The sequence below is a fragment of the Mobula birostris genome, chromosome 2 (assembly GCF_030028105.1).
Source record: "Mobula birostris isolate sMobBir1 chromosome 2, sMobBir1.hap1, whole genome shotgun sequence".
NCBI lineage: Eukaryota > Metazoa > Chordata > Chondrichthyes > Myliobatiformes > Myliobatidae > Mobula > Mobula birostris.
In genome coordinates this window covers 104,249,238-104,262,574 of record NC_092371.1, presented here as the reverse complement: position 1 = coordinate 104,262,574, position 13,337 = coordinate 104,249,238, and positions in this window count along the sequence as shown.

The window sequence follows — 13,337 nt, the reverse complement described above, 5'->3', positions numbered from 1 at the left end:
AAGTCTCCAAAGCTCGACACTGTTCTCTTGGGCCCTGTGGGAGGCCAGTACAGAACTTGCAGGGGCCCAAGCAGAGATACTTAAAACAAACTTGACCACAGGTCAGGTGCCGGAGGATTGGAGGATAACTAATGTTCTGTTGTTTAAGAAATGCTCTAAGAATAAGCCAGGAAATTGTAGGCTGGTGAGCCTGACATCTTTAGTGGGAAAGTTATTCGAAACTATTCTAAGGGACCAGCTGTATAAGTATTTGAATAGACAGACTCATTAGGGATAGTCAACATGGCTTTGTGTGTGGTAAGTCATGTTTAACTAATCTTAGAGTTTTTCAAGGAAGTTACTAGGAAAATTGATGAAGGCAAAGCAGTGGATGTTGTCTACGTAGACTTTAGCAAGGCCTTTGACAAGGTCCTGCATGAGAGGTTGGTCAAGAAGGCTTAGTCACTTGACATTTAAAGATGAGATAGTAAATTGGATTAGACATTGGCTTTGTGGGAGAAGCCAGAGAGTGGTAGTAGATGGTTGCCGCTCTGACTGGAGGCCTGTGACTAGCGGTGTATCACAGGGACTGGTGCTGGGTCCATTGTTGCTTGTCACCTATGTCAATGATTTAGATAATAATATGGTAAACTGGATCAGCAAAGTTGCGGATGACACAGAGTTTGGGGGTATAGTGAAAAGCAAGGAAGCGGGATCTAGATCAGCTGAAAAAATCGGCTGAAAAATGGCAGATGGAATTTAATGTAGCCAAGTGTAAGGTGTTGTACTTTGGTAGGACTAACCAGGTCTTACACAGTAAGCGGCTGGGCACTGAGGAGCACAGTAGAACAGAGGGATATGGGAATACTTCCTTGAAAGTTGTGTCACAGGTAGATAGGGTTGTATTAAAGCTTTTGGCACTTTGGGCTTCATAAATCAATGTATTGAGTACAGGAGTTGGGATGGTATGTTTAAATTGTATAAGATGTTGGTGAGGCCTAATTTGGAGTATCGTGTGCAGTTTTGGTCACCTACCTACAGGAAAGATGTAAATAAGATTGAAAGAGTGCTGAGAAAATTTACAAGGAAACGGTGAATAGGATAGGGCCTTATTCCCTAGAAAGTAGAAGATTGAGGGAAGATTTGATAGAGGTCATGTTTTCTGCCTCTATCACTCTTCAATTAAGGAGATTGTATGTTCTCTCTGGGTTTTCGCTGTGTACTCTGGTATCCTCCCACAGTCCAGAGACCAACTGGCTAGTAGTTTAATTGGTCATTGTAAATTGTACTGTGATTAGGCTAGGGTTAAATGGGTGGCAGCACAGCTTGTTGGGTGAATATCCGTCACTGGGCAATTCTTTATAAAGAGGATTTCCATGTTCAGGCTTCAGGCCCGTGCTGTTTTCCTTAAGCTCAAGTAAAATAAAATATAATTGTTGAATGAGTGTGTTTTCAGAGTCCAGTTAATTGATGAAGACACCTCAGTCATAAAACCTAGAACAGTACAGCACAGGAATAGGTTCTCTGGCCCAAAATCTGGCCGAACCAATTAAATTAGTCATCAAAATGCCCAACTGGACTAATCTCCTCTGCCTACACAATGTCCATGTCCCTCTATTTTCCTCATAATTCTTTGGGAGAATGAGAGGTGTGATTAATCCACACATCAAACACTACCAAGGGTCTACTTGTCTGAAATTACTGCACTGGCAATGTTTTTTGATGCTGCTAACCAAGTTCACTTTTTAGAAAAAAAAAGTTTGACCTAAATATTGTTATATTTGTAGCTGGGGTTGCAGGAAGAAGGTTCACCCAACAGATGGCAGTAATGTTTTGAATAGTAATAGAGCTTTCTGTGCAGGATTTCTTGTTTTGTTGAAACAACATGCACTCAGTGGAATCTTTATTTATTTTATTTTTTTGAATTTATCAAGATACCTTTGGTCTAAAAAGCAGAACAGGCCCTTCCAGCCCTTTGAGATGCAACACCCAATTTAACACTAGGCTAGTCACGGGGCAATTTACAATTAACTTACCAACTGGTACGTCTTTGGACTGTGGGAGAAAACTGGAGCACCCAGAGGAAGCCCAAATGGAACATACAAACTCTTTACAAGAATTAAACCCAAGTCTCTGGTGCTGTAAAGCATTGTGCTAGCCACTATCCTATGGTGCCACCCTAAAACAAGTTTCTAATCAGCAATCACGTGGCAGACATGGTCAAGAGGTTCAGCTGCTCTTTAGACCAAACATCAGAATGGCAAAGAAATGCGATCTAAGTGACTTTGACTGTGGAATGGCTGGTGGCGCCAGATGGGGTGATTTGAGTATCTTAGAAACTACGAATCTCCTGGAACTTTTACACACAACATTTTCGGGAGTTTACAGAGGATGGTGCGGAAAACAAAAAAAAAACATTCAGTGAGCAGCAGTTCTGCGCGTGAAAATGCTTTGTTAATGCGAGAGAGCAGAGTGGAATGACTAGACTGGTTTAAGCTGCCAGGACTGTAACTCAAATAACCACGTGTGACAACAGTGGTGTGCAGAAGAGCATCTTAGAATGTACAACATGTCAAACCTTGAAGTGGATAGACTACAGTATGAGAAGAGCACGAATGTCCACTCAGTGGCCACTTTATTAGGTACAGGAGACAGTGAGTAAATTGTCTACTGAGTGTATACATACTTTGATAATAAGACCTTAAGACCACAAGGCACAGGAGTCAAATTAGGCCACTCAGCCCATCGAGTCTGCTCCGCCATTCCATCATGGCTGAGTTATTATTCTCTCAACCCCAATCTCCTGCCTTCTTCCCATAGCCTTGGATGCTCTGACTAACCAAGAAGCTATGAAGCTCCGCTTTAAATATTCTTAATTTGGCCTCCACAGCTTTCTGTTGGAATGAATTACACTAATTCACCAAACTCTGGCTGAAGAAATTCCTCATCTCTGTTCTAAAAGAACGTCCCTCTATCCTGAGGCTGTGCCTTCTGATCCTAGACTCACCTACTAAAGGAAACAACCTCTCCACATTTACTCTACCCAGGCCTTTCAATATCAATAGGCTTCAATGAGATCCCCTCTTTTTCTTCTGCACAGAGTACAGGCCCAGAGCCATCAAACACTCCTCATAAGCACGAGAAAATCTGCAGATGCTGGAAATCCAAGGCAACACACACAAAATGTTGGAGGAACTCAGCAAGTCAGGTAGCATCTATGGAAAGGAATAAACAGTCCACCCTTCATCAGGACTGGAAATTAAGATGAGAAGTCGGAGGAAGAAGGTGTGGGGAGGGAAGGGAGAAGTATAAAGTGGTAGGTGATAGTCAAGTCAAGTCAAGTCGCTTTTATTGTCATTTCAACCATAACTGCTGGTACAGTACACAGTAAAAATGAAACAACATTCCTCCAGGACCATGGTGCTACATCAAGCAACACACATAAAAGTTGCCGGTGAACGCAGCAGGCCAGGCAGAAATCTCTCCCCCTCCCCCTCCCACTTTCAAATCTTTTACTAGCTCTTCCTTCAGTTAGTCCTGACGAAAGGTCTCAGCCCAAAACATCGACTGTACCCCTTCCTAGAGATGCTGCCTGGCCTGCTGCGTCCACCAGCAACTTTTATGTGTGTTGCTTGAAATTCCAGCATCTGCAGATGTCCTCGTGTTTGCGTTTTTAAACAAAACTACACTAGTCTACCCGAAACAACACAAAACTACACTAGACTACGTGAAACAACACAAAACTACATTAGACTATGTGAAACAACACAAAACTACATTAGACTTCAGATCTACACGGGACTACATAAAGTGCACAAAACAGTGCAAGACAGTACAATAATTAATAAACAAGACAATAGGAGCAGTAAAGGACAAATTACAATATAATAATAAATGATGTAAATGTTATTGTAAACAATGTAAACAATGTTTTAGCAGGAATTGAGAAAGAAATGAGCAAAAATTGCAAAGGGAGTGGAGTGGTGTTCAGTTGAGTGTATGTGTGTGTGTGTAGGTTGGTGTCAGACTAGACTCTGGGAATTGAGGAGTCTGATGGCTTGGGGGAAGAAACTATTGCACAGTCTGGTCGTGAAAGCCTGAATGCTTCGGTACCTTTTGCCAGATGGCAGGAGGGAGAAGGGTTTGTATGAGGGGTACGTGGGGTCCTTCATAATGCTGCTAGCTTTGTGGATGCAGCTAGTGGTGTAAATGTCTGTAATGGCGGGAAGAGAGACCCCAATGATCCCTTCAGCTCACCTCACTATCCTCTGCAGGGTCTTACGATCCAAGATGGTGCAATTTCCGAACCAGGCTGTGATGCAGCTGCTCAGGATACTCTCGATACATTCTCTGTAGAATATGGTGAGGATGGGGGATGGAAGATGGACTTTTCTCAGCCTTCGCAGAAAGTAGAGACACTGCTGGGCTTTCTTGGCTATGGAGCTGGTGTTGAGGGACCAGGTGAAATTCTCTGACGGGTGAACACCAAGAAATTTGGTGCTCTTAACGTTCTCTTCAGAGGAGCTGTCGATGTTCAGCAGAGAGTGGTCCATGAGAGGGAGAGGGTGTGAAATAAAGAGCTGTGAAGCTGATAGGTAAAAGAGATAAAGGGCTGGAGGAGGGGGAATCTGATAGGAGAGGGCAGAAGACCATGGAAGAAAGGGAAGGAGGAGGAGCACCAGAGGGAGGTGATGGGCAGGTAAGGAGAGAAGGTGAGAGAGCGAAACAGGAATGGTGAATGGTGAAGGAGAGGGAGCATCATGGGAAGTTAGAGAAATCGATGTTCATGCCATCGGTTTGGAGGCTACCTGGAAGGAATATAAGATGTTGCTCCTCCAACCTGATGGTGGCGTCATTGAGGCAGTAGTGGAGGCCTTTTGACTGACGTGTCGGAATGGGAATGGGAAGTAGAATCGAAATGGTGGCTTCCGGGAGATCCCATTTTTTTCTGGTGAAGCAGTCTCCCAATCTACTTTGAGTCTTGCTGGAGGCCACACCGGGAGCACCGGATACAGTAGATGACCCCAAGGGACTCTCAGGTGAAGTGTTACCTCACCTGGAAGGACTGTTTGGGGCCCTGAATGATAGTGAGGGAGGAGGTATAGTGTCAGGTGTGGCACTTGTTGTGCTTGCAAGGGTAAGTACCAGGAGGGAGATCAGTGGGGTGGGTTGAGATGTATAGGGAACGATCCCTGTGGGGAGTGGAAAATTGGGGGGGGGGTGGTGAAGGAAAGATGTGCTTGGTAGTGGGATCCCATTAGAGATGGAAGAAGTTACAAAGAATTATGTGTTGGATATGGAGGCTAATTTGGTGGTAGGTGACGGCAAGAGGAATCTTATCCCTTATATTGTGGTTGGAGGATGGGGTGAGGGCAGACGTAAGTGAAGTGGAAGGAGATGTGGGTGACGTTAGCATTGATGATGGAGGAAGGAAAACCCCCTTTCTTTGAAAAAGGAGGACATCTCATTAGTTCTGAATGAAAAACCTCATCCTGAGAGCAGATGCAGCAGAGAAGAAGGAACTGACAGAAAGGCAGACTGCCGACATAAAGGCAGACATAGCTGGCACCCATGCGAGTGCCCATGGCTGCCCCTTTGGTTTGAAGGAAGTGGGAGGAGCTGAAGGAGAAATTATTGAGAATGAAATCCAGTTCCACCAGATGGGGGAGAGTGGTGGTGAAGGAGAAATGGTTGGGTCTGTTGTCAAGAACGAAGCAGAGAGCTGTAAGGCTCTCCTGATGGGGTTGGGGGTGTATAGGGTCTGGCAATCCATAGTGAAAATAAGACGATCAGGGCCAGGGAACTTGAAGTCATTGTAAAGATGAGAGCATGTGCAGTATCATGGATGTAGGGACAATGGGACTGAGCCAGGGAGGATAAAGCAGTGTCAAGGTATGCAGATATAAGTTCAGTGGGGCAAAAACAATGACCCTACCCGGCAAGCAGGTTTCTGGATTTTGGGTAGGAGGTAGAAATGGGAAGAGTGGGGTGCGGGAACTATGAGGTTGGCAGTGGATGGGAGATGCCCAGAGTTAATAAGGTCAGTGATGGTGCGGGAGACAATGGCCTTAGTGGGGTCCTATTGGAAGAGTAAGTAAGAGTCACCTGGCCTCAAAACTACTACACCACCACCCCTTATCTATGGGTTTGGTGGTGACGTTCAGATTAGTGCAGAGAGAGTGGAGAGCTGCATGTTCGGAAGGAGTGAGGTTTGAATAGGAGAGTGGTAAAGTCAGGATGGTTGATGTGTCGTCGGCAGCGAACAATAAAACACTCCTTATATGTTAACCCTTTTATTCCCAGAATCATTCTCATAAACCTCTCAAAAGCCAACATGTCTTTTCTTGGATAAGGGATCCAAAAGTGCACACAATATTCCAGGTGTGGTCTGATCAATGCCTTATAAAGCGTCAGCATCACATCCTATTCTAGACCTCTTTAAATGAATGCTAAGGTTGCATTTGCTTTCCTTATCACTCCCTCAAACAGCAAGTTAACCTTTACGGAATCCTGCACAAGGACTCCGAAGTCCCTTTGCACCTTGAATTTTTGAAAAGTTTCTCTCCATTTAGAAAATAGTCTACGCCTTTATTCCTTCTACCAAAGTGCATGTCCATACACTTCCCTACAATATATTCCATCTGCCACTTCTTTGCCCATTCTCCTAAACTGTTCAAGTTCTTTGGTAGGCTCCCTGCTTCCTTCACATTACCTGCCCTTCCACCCATGTTTGTATCATCTGAAAACTTGGCCACAAAGCCATCAATTTCAACATCCAAATCAATATTTATATAAGTAAAATAAATTTACTTTGAAATTTGAACTTCCCTCCGACCTTTCAGGGATTTCATTATTTATACTGTTTCCATTTACCTTCTTTCAACCACATTGTCCTTCGTTAGGCACGTGGTCTTATGGTCTTATATGTCTGTAACTTCACTGGTTTTATTTATTGAGAGATACAGCACGGAGCAGGCCCTGCTGGGCCAATGAGACGCTCCATTGGCAACCCATTGGCAACCCTTATCCTAATCACAGCTCTATTTACAATGACCTATTAAACCAGTAACCAGTGAGTCTTTGGACTGTGGGAGGAAACCAGAACACCCAGAGGAAACCCATGTGCACACAGGAAGGATGTACAAACTCCTTACAGAGGACGCTGGGATTGAACACCGAACTCTGACACCCCGAGCTGTCATAGCGGTGCACTAATTGCTACGTTACCACGTTACCATGGCACCCGTGGTCTCTTGTCATCTTGAGGATTCTTCCTCATATTTGGTCTTGTCACAAATTTTGCCATATCCTCAATAAGTCTGTTCAAATCATTTACGTTTGTGGTAAACACAATTTATTCCATAGCAGAACAGAAATATACACACAAACTACATTATGTCATTCAGAAAGTATTAATCCTCAATAAATCCTTCAGACAGAATCTTCTTGAAGTTCCTTTCCTAGTGGCTTCAATTATTACTCAATTGTTTTGCTTGGTATTATTACATTTCTACTTATCAAAGGTCAAAGTTCAAAGTACATTCATTAGCAAAGTATGTATGCCATTTGCACCCTTGAGATCCATCTTCTTGCAGGCAGCCACAAAACAAAGAAGCACAATAGAATCCATGAAAACCACCCACACCACGAACAGCCATGCATCCAATACGCAAAAAGAACAAATCATGCAAACAATAAACAAATAACAACAGAACATGAACCACAGAGTCCCTGATGGTGAGTCCACAGTCACAGAGCCAGTTCAGTGCTACAGCCGGTCCAGGGGCCCGATGGCTGCAGGTCACAGCCACGGAGCCAAATAGCTGCAGGCTGCAGCCATGGAGCCAGTTCAGCACTACAGCACGTCCAGCAGCCTGATGGCTGCAGGCCACAGCGCCAGAGCCAGGTTCAGCACTGCAGCCAATCCAGGAGCCTGCTGGATGCAGGCCGCAGCCCCAGGTACAGACTTCAGTGCGGAGACAAGTGTGAGTGGCTGCAGGCCGCAGTTGCAGAGTCAATTCAGAGCCGAGGTGAGTGAAGCCTCACAGCCTCCTTTCCTTCCTTTCCTTTGATGCCATTTCTAATTCTAAATAACTTGGAAAGATGCACCAAGAATCTTTTTACCGTTTCAGCATTCAATGTCCTCAAGTAGAGAACAATGGGACAGCAGGTGATTAATACCTCCGATTCATTAACTGTTAAAGCATGTTCTTTCAATTATTATGTCAATCTGTGGTTCATACTCTCATTTCTCTGGAAATGACAAAGAAAAATATGAAGGTAAATCATACAAACGAATTTATTTATTTATTTGCGTCTATCTGTCTATTTATCTATCTGTTTCTATAGTATATCTGTCTATCTATCTATCTATCTGCCTGTCTATCTGTTTATTTAGAGATCAATTACACCCAGTTAGAAACATAGAAAACCTACAGCACAATACAGGCCCTTCAGCCCACAAAGCTGCGTCGAACATGCCCCTACCTTAGAACTACCTAGGTTTTACCAATAACCCTCTATTTTTTTAAGCTCCATGTATCTATCCAGGAATCTCTTAAAGGACCCTATCATTTTCGCCTCCACCACTGCTGTCGGTAGCCCATTCCACGCACTCACTGCTCTCTGCATAAAAAACTTTCCCTTGACATCTCCTCTGTACCTACTTCCAAGCACCTTAAAACTATGCCCTCTCGTGCTCGCCATTTCAACCCTGGGGAAAAGCCTCTGACTATCCACACGATCAATGCCTCTCATTATCTTGTACACCTCTATCAGGTCACCTCTCATCCTCCGTCGCTCCAAGGAGAAAAGGACAAGTTCACTCAACCTTTTCTTATAAGGCATGCTCCCCAATCCAGGTAACATCCTTGTAAGTCTCCTTTGCACCCTCTCTATAATTTCCATGTCCTTCCTGTAGTGAGGTGACCAGAATTGAGCACAGATTAATTGAGGTGACCGGATTACATCTATATGACCAATTAACCGGCATGTCTTTGGACCGTGGCAGGAAACCAGAGCACCCAGAGGAAATCCACATGCTTATGAGTAGAACATAGAAACTCCTTACAGACAGCAGTGGAAATTAGCCCGGGTTTCTGGCGCCGTAATGTGCTACACTAGCCTTCATCCCAGAAAGTTTCAGAACAGCAGCATTAACGTTCAGTTTGTGGTGAACCAGCATTGATTGAAATTTCTAACCCGCGATTAAGTGCGCTGTCAAAGGCTTTTAAATAGAACATAGAGCAGCACAGCATAGAAACAGATTCTGTGCACCACACTGTCTGTGATAACAAAGTATAACCAAACTCAAACCGCTGGAGGAAATCAGCAGGTCAGGCAGCATCTATGGAAAGGAATAACCAGTTGATGTTTTGAGCTGAGAACCTTCATCAGGGCAGAGGCCTCGGCCCGGAACATCAACTGTTTATTCCCTTCTGTTGATGCTGCCTGGCCTGCTGAGTTCCTCCAGCGGTTTGAGTGTGTTGCCTTCGATGTCCGGCATCAGCAGATTTTCTGATGTTTGTGATGTAATCAAACCCGTCTGCTTACTCATGGTCCGTATCTCCTCGAATCCCTGTGCAGTGTATTTATGTGTCTGCCTAAATGCCTCTGTGGTGTCAGTGTTATGTCTGCTTCCACAACAGTGTGTCCCTACACATTCCCTCTCTCACCTTAAAGCTCTGTCCTCTAATATTTGATACTTCTACCCTGGAGACAAATCCTTGACTAGATACCCCATCTATGCCTCATAATTTTATAAACTTGCTTTGTTTACTCTGGAGCATCAGCAGCTGAGGTTCTCTCCTCAAAATATCAGATTTGTTTGTCTAACCTCTCCTCGTAGTTAATTCTGTCTAACCTGGCCAATGTCCTGGTGAACCTCTTCTGCATCTGGTACAAGCGTCCAATTTCCTCCTGCAATAGGGCAACCAGAAATGCACAGAAAGTGAGCTTTGTACACAGGTTCAGTTTCAAAAACGTTTTGGTTGAGAAGGCAATATTTTTTCCACTGAGGTTGGATGAGACCGGAACTGGAGGTCATGGGTTAAGGGTGAGAAGTGGAACACGAGGGGAATATTCTTCCCTCGGAGGGTGGTCAGAGTGTGGAAGTGATGGATGTGGGTTTGATTTCAACATTTAAGAGAAGTTTGGATAGGTATATGGATGGGAGGGGTATGGAGGCTATGGAGGTGCAGGTCAATGCGTCTCTGCAGATTAACAGTTTGCCATTGACTAGAAGGGTTGAAGGGCCTTTTTCTCTGTTTTAGTGCTCTATAACTCAATGATGTTAATAGACCAATTCATTGATACAGGAGAGAGAAGGAACTATATCTCACAAACTGACATCTTCAAACAAAATGGCACTATCAAAAGGTTGGGTGTGCATGGGGGACGTTGTGTCAATGAAATTTCCCATCAAATGCCTCCTCAGGGGAAAGGTGAGGAAGAGAAATCTATTTGCCATTCGAAGGCTTTTCTGTGAATGTATGTTCTAGCATTCAAATTTAGCCACCTGCTGAGGAGGGCCTGATTTATGTCAAATAGCAATTCAGAGCTTGTTCAAGTAATTGTATATAGGGTAATAAATGTCATGTTTCAGGAATAATCTGTGCATTTGCTGTTTTAAATAGGCTATGGGAATGAAGCCATTATAAGCAAGTCCTAACACACTGATAGATTTCCAGGCTCTGTGAGTTGATGCAGTTAATTCTAACGTAAGTAGCAAAGTTATGGAATGTTACAAAGTCAAAGTCAAAGTCAATGTAAATTTATTATCAAAGTAAACATGTATCATCATAAACTACTCTGAAATTCATTCTCTTGCAGACATTTACAGGAACATATGTAATTTGCTAATAAATTTACTTTAAACTTTGAAGTTTGAATAGTGTGGCTGCATTTACAATATTAGAACAACCCTTGACCCAGTCAGAACATCTTGGGATACTTCTCCAACACCATCATCAGCAGTTATTTTTATCAAGTAACTTATTAAAACATCTTAAAAGATCGTTAACAAAGATGTATCTTTATTCTAATTGGACTATTATTGTTTCTTTTTTATTTCATATTGACAATATGAATACGCACAAAAGGAGCGTAGGAACAATCTGAAAGCTAACACGGTTTGAGTTTGAAATAATGGACGATTTATTAAAAAACAATTAAAGCTGATCGACCTGGACATGAATCTTGCAGAGCTTTTACTATCTCTGTTGATGAGATGACCAGTAAAACTACGTTTTAATAACAGAATGATCATGACCAGAAGACTTAATTAAGGAATGGACTAGGTCCTGATAAAATGATTATCCACAGGTCAAACAATAAATCCAGTTTTTTATTACAACATTGGGTGGACGCTGTAACATAATTAGTGAAGTTCCTGAAACTTAGGTGTCATCGCTGCTACATTCCATGTCTCTACTTTTGTCTGTGATTCCGTCACCACATCACCACTCACTAGTTATTAGGCCTCACCATTCTTTCCCCTACAACAAGGAGAAAGGACAATGTACACAAAATGCTGGAGGAACTCAGCAGGCCAGGCAGCATCTATGGAAAAAAGCACAGTGGACGTTTCGGGCCGAAACCCTTCGGCAGGACTGGAGAAGAAAAGCTGAGGAGTAGGTTTGAAAGGTAGGTGGCGGGGAGAGAGGAACCCCAGGTGATAGGTGAAACTCAGAGGAGGAGGGATGAAGCAAAGAGCTAGGTACTTGGTGAAAGAGACTGAAGGCCATGAAAGAAAGAAAAAAAGAGGGGATGGGAGGAGCACCAGAGGGAGACGATGGGCGGGCAAGGAGATAACATGAGAGAGGTACAAGTGGATGGGAAATGGGGAAGAGGGGAAGCATTACTGGAAGTTTGAGAAATTAATGTTCATGCCATCAGCTTGGAGACTACCCAAATGAGATGTTGTTCCTCCAATCTAAGTGTGGCCTCACCATGACCGTGAAGGAGGGCACGGATGGATGTATCGGAATGTGAATGGGGAGTGGAATAAAAATGGGAGGCACTGGAAGATCCCGCTTGCTCTGGTGGATGGAGCATAGATGCTCGGCGAAGCAGTCTCCCAATCTATGTCGGGTCTCACGGATATACAGGAGGCCATACTGGGAGCACCTAACACAGTATATGACCCCAACAGACTCACAGGTGAAGTGTCGGCTCACCTGGAAGGACTGTCTGGGGCCCTGAATGGTAGTGAGGGAGGAGGTGTAGCACTTGTTCTGCTTGCAAGGATAAGTGCCAGGAAGGAGATCAGTGGAGAAGGACGAATGAACAAGGTTGTGCAGGGAGCGATCCCTGCGGAAGATAGAAAGTAGGGGGGGAGGGCCTGGTGATGGGATCCAGTTGGAGGTGGCGGAAATTTCGGAGAATTATGTGCTGGATGCAGAGGCTGGTGGGGTATTAGGTGAGGATAATAGGAACCTTATCGCTAGTAAGGTGGCAGGAGGATGGGGTAAGAGCAGACGTGTGTGAAATGGAAGAGATGCGGTTGAGGGCAGCGTTAATGGTGGAGGAGGGGAAACCCCTTTCTGTTTTTGTTTGGGTAGCCTCCAACCTGATGGTGTGAACATCGATCTCTCAAACTTCCAGTAATGCCTCCCCCCCCGACCCCCTTCACCATTTCCCTTCCCCTTTTCCCTCTCTCATGTTATCTTCTTGCTCGCCCATCGCCTCCCTCTGATGCTCCCCACCCTCTTTTTCTTTCTTCCATGGCCTTCTATCTCTTTCACCAATCAACTTCCTAGCTCCGGGGTATGTCAAAACATACGGTGATGCCCAGTTCAAGATGGTGCTGGTGAAACTCAGAACTACTAATCTGGTGCTTCTTCCCCTTTTCTTTCTTCCATGGGCTCCTGTCCTCTCCTAACAGATTCCCCCATCTCCATCCCTGTATCTCTTTCACCAATCAACTTCCCAGCTCTTTACTTCACCCCTCCCCCCTCCCGGTTTCACCTCTCACCTGGTGTTTCCTCCTCCCCTCCCCCCACCGTTTTACTTTGACTCCTCATCTTTTTTCCTCCAGTCCTGATGAAAGTTCTTGGCCCAAAAACGTCAGCTGTACTCTTTTCCATAGACGCTGCCTGGCCATTTGAGTTCCTCCAGTATTTTGTGTGTGTTTTGCTCTGGATTTCCAGCTTCTGCAGATTTTCCTTCATTTGTGTTTGAACTCTTGAAAGACCAACACAGTCCTAGGACGTACAGGGGGCCAGCCCGAAACCCACGTGGTCAGAGGGAGAACATCAAAACCACTTGGGGACAGTGACGAGAATTGAACCCTCATCACTGGCACTGAAAACATAGCGCTAATGGCTGATTTATACTTGTGCATACGGGCTACGCCATAG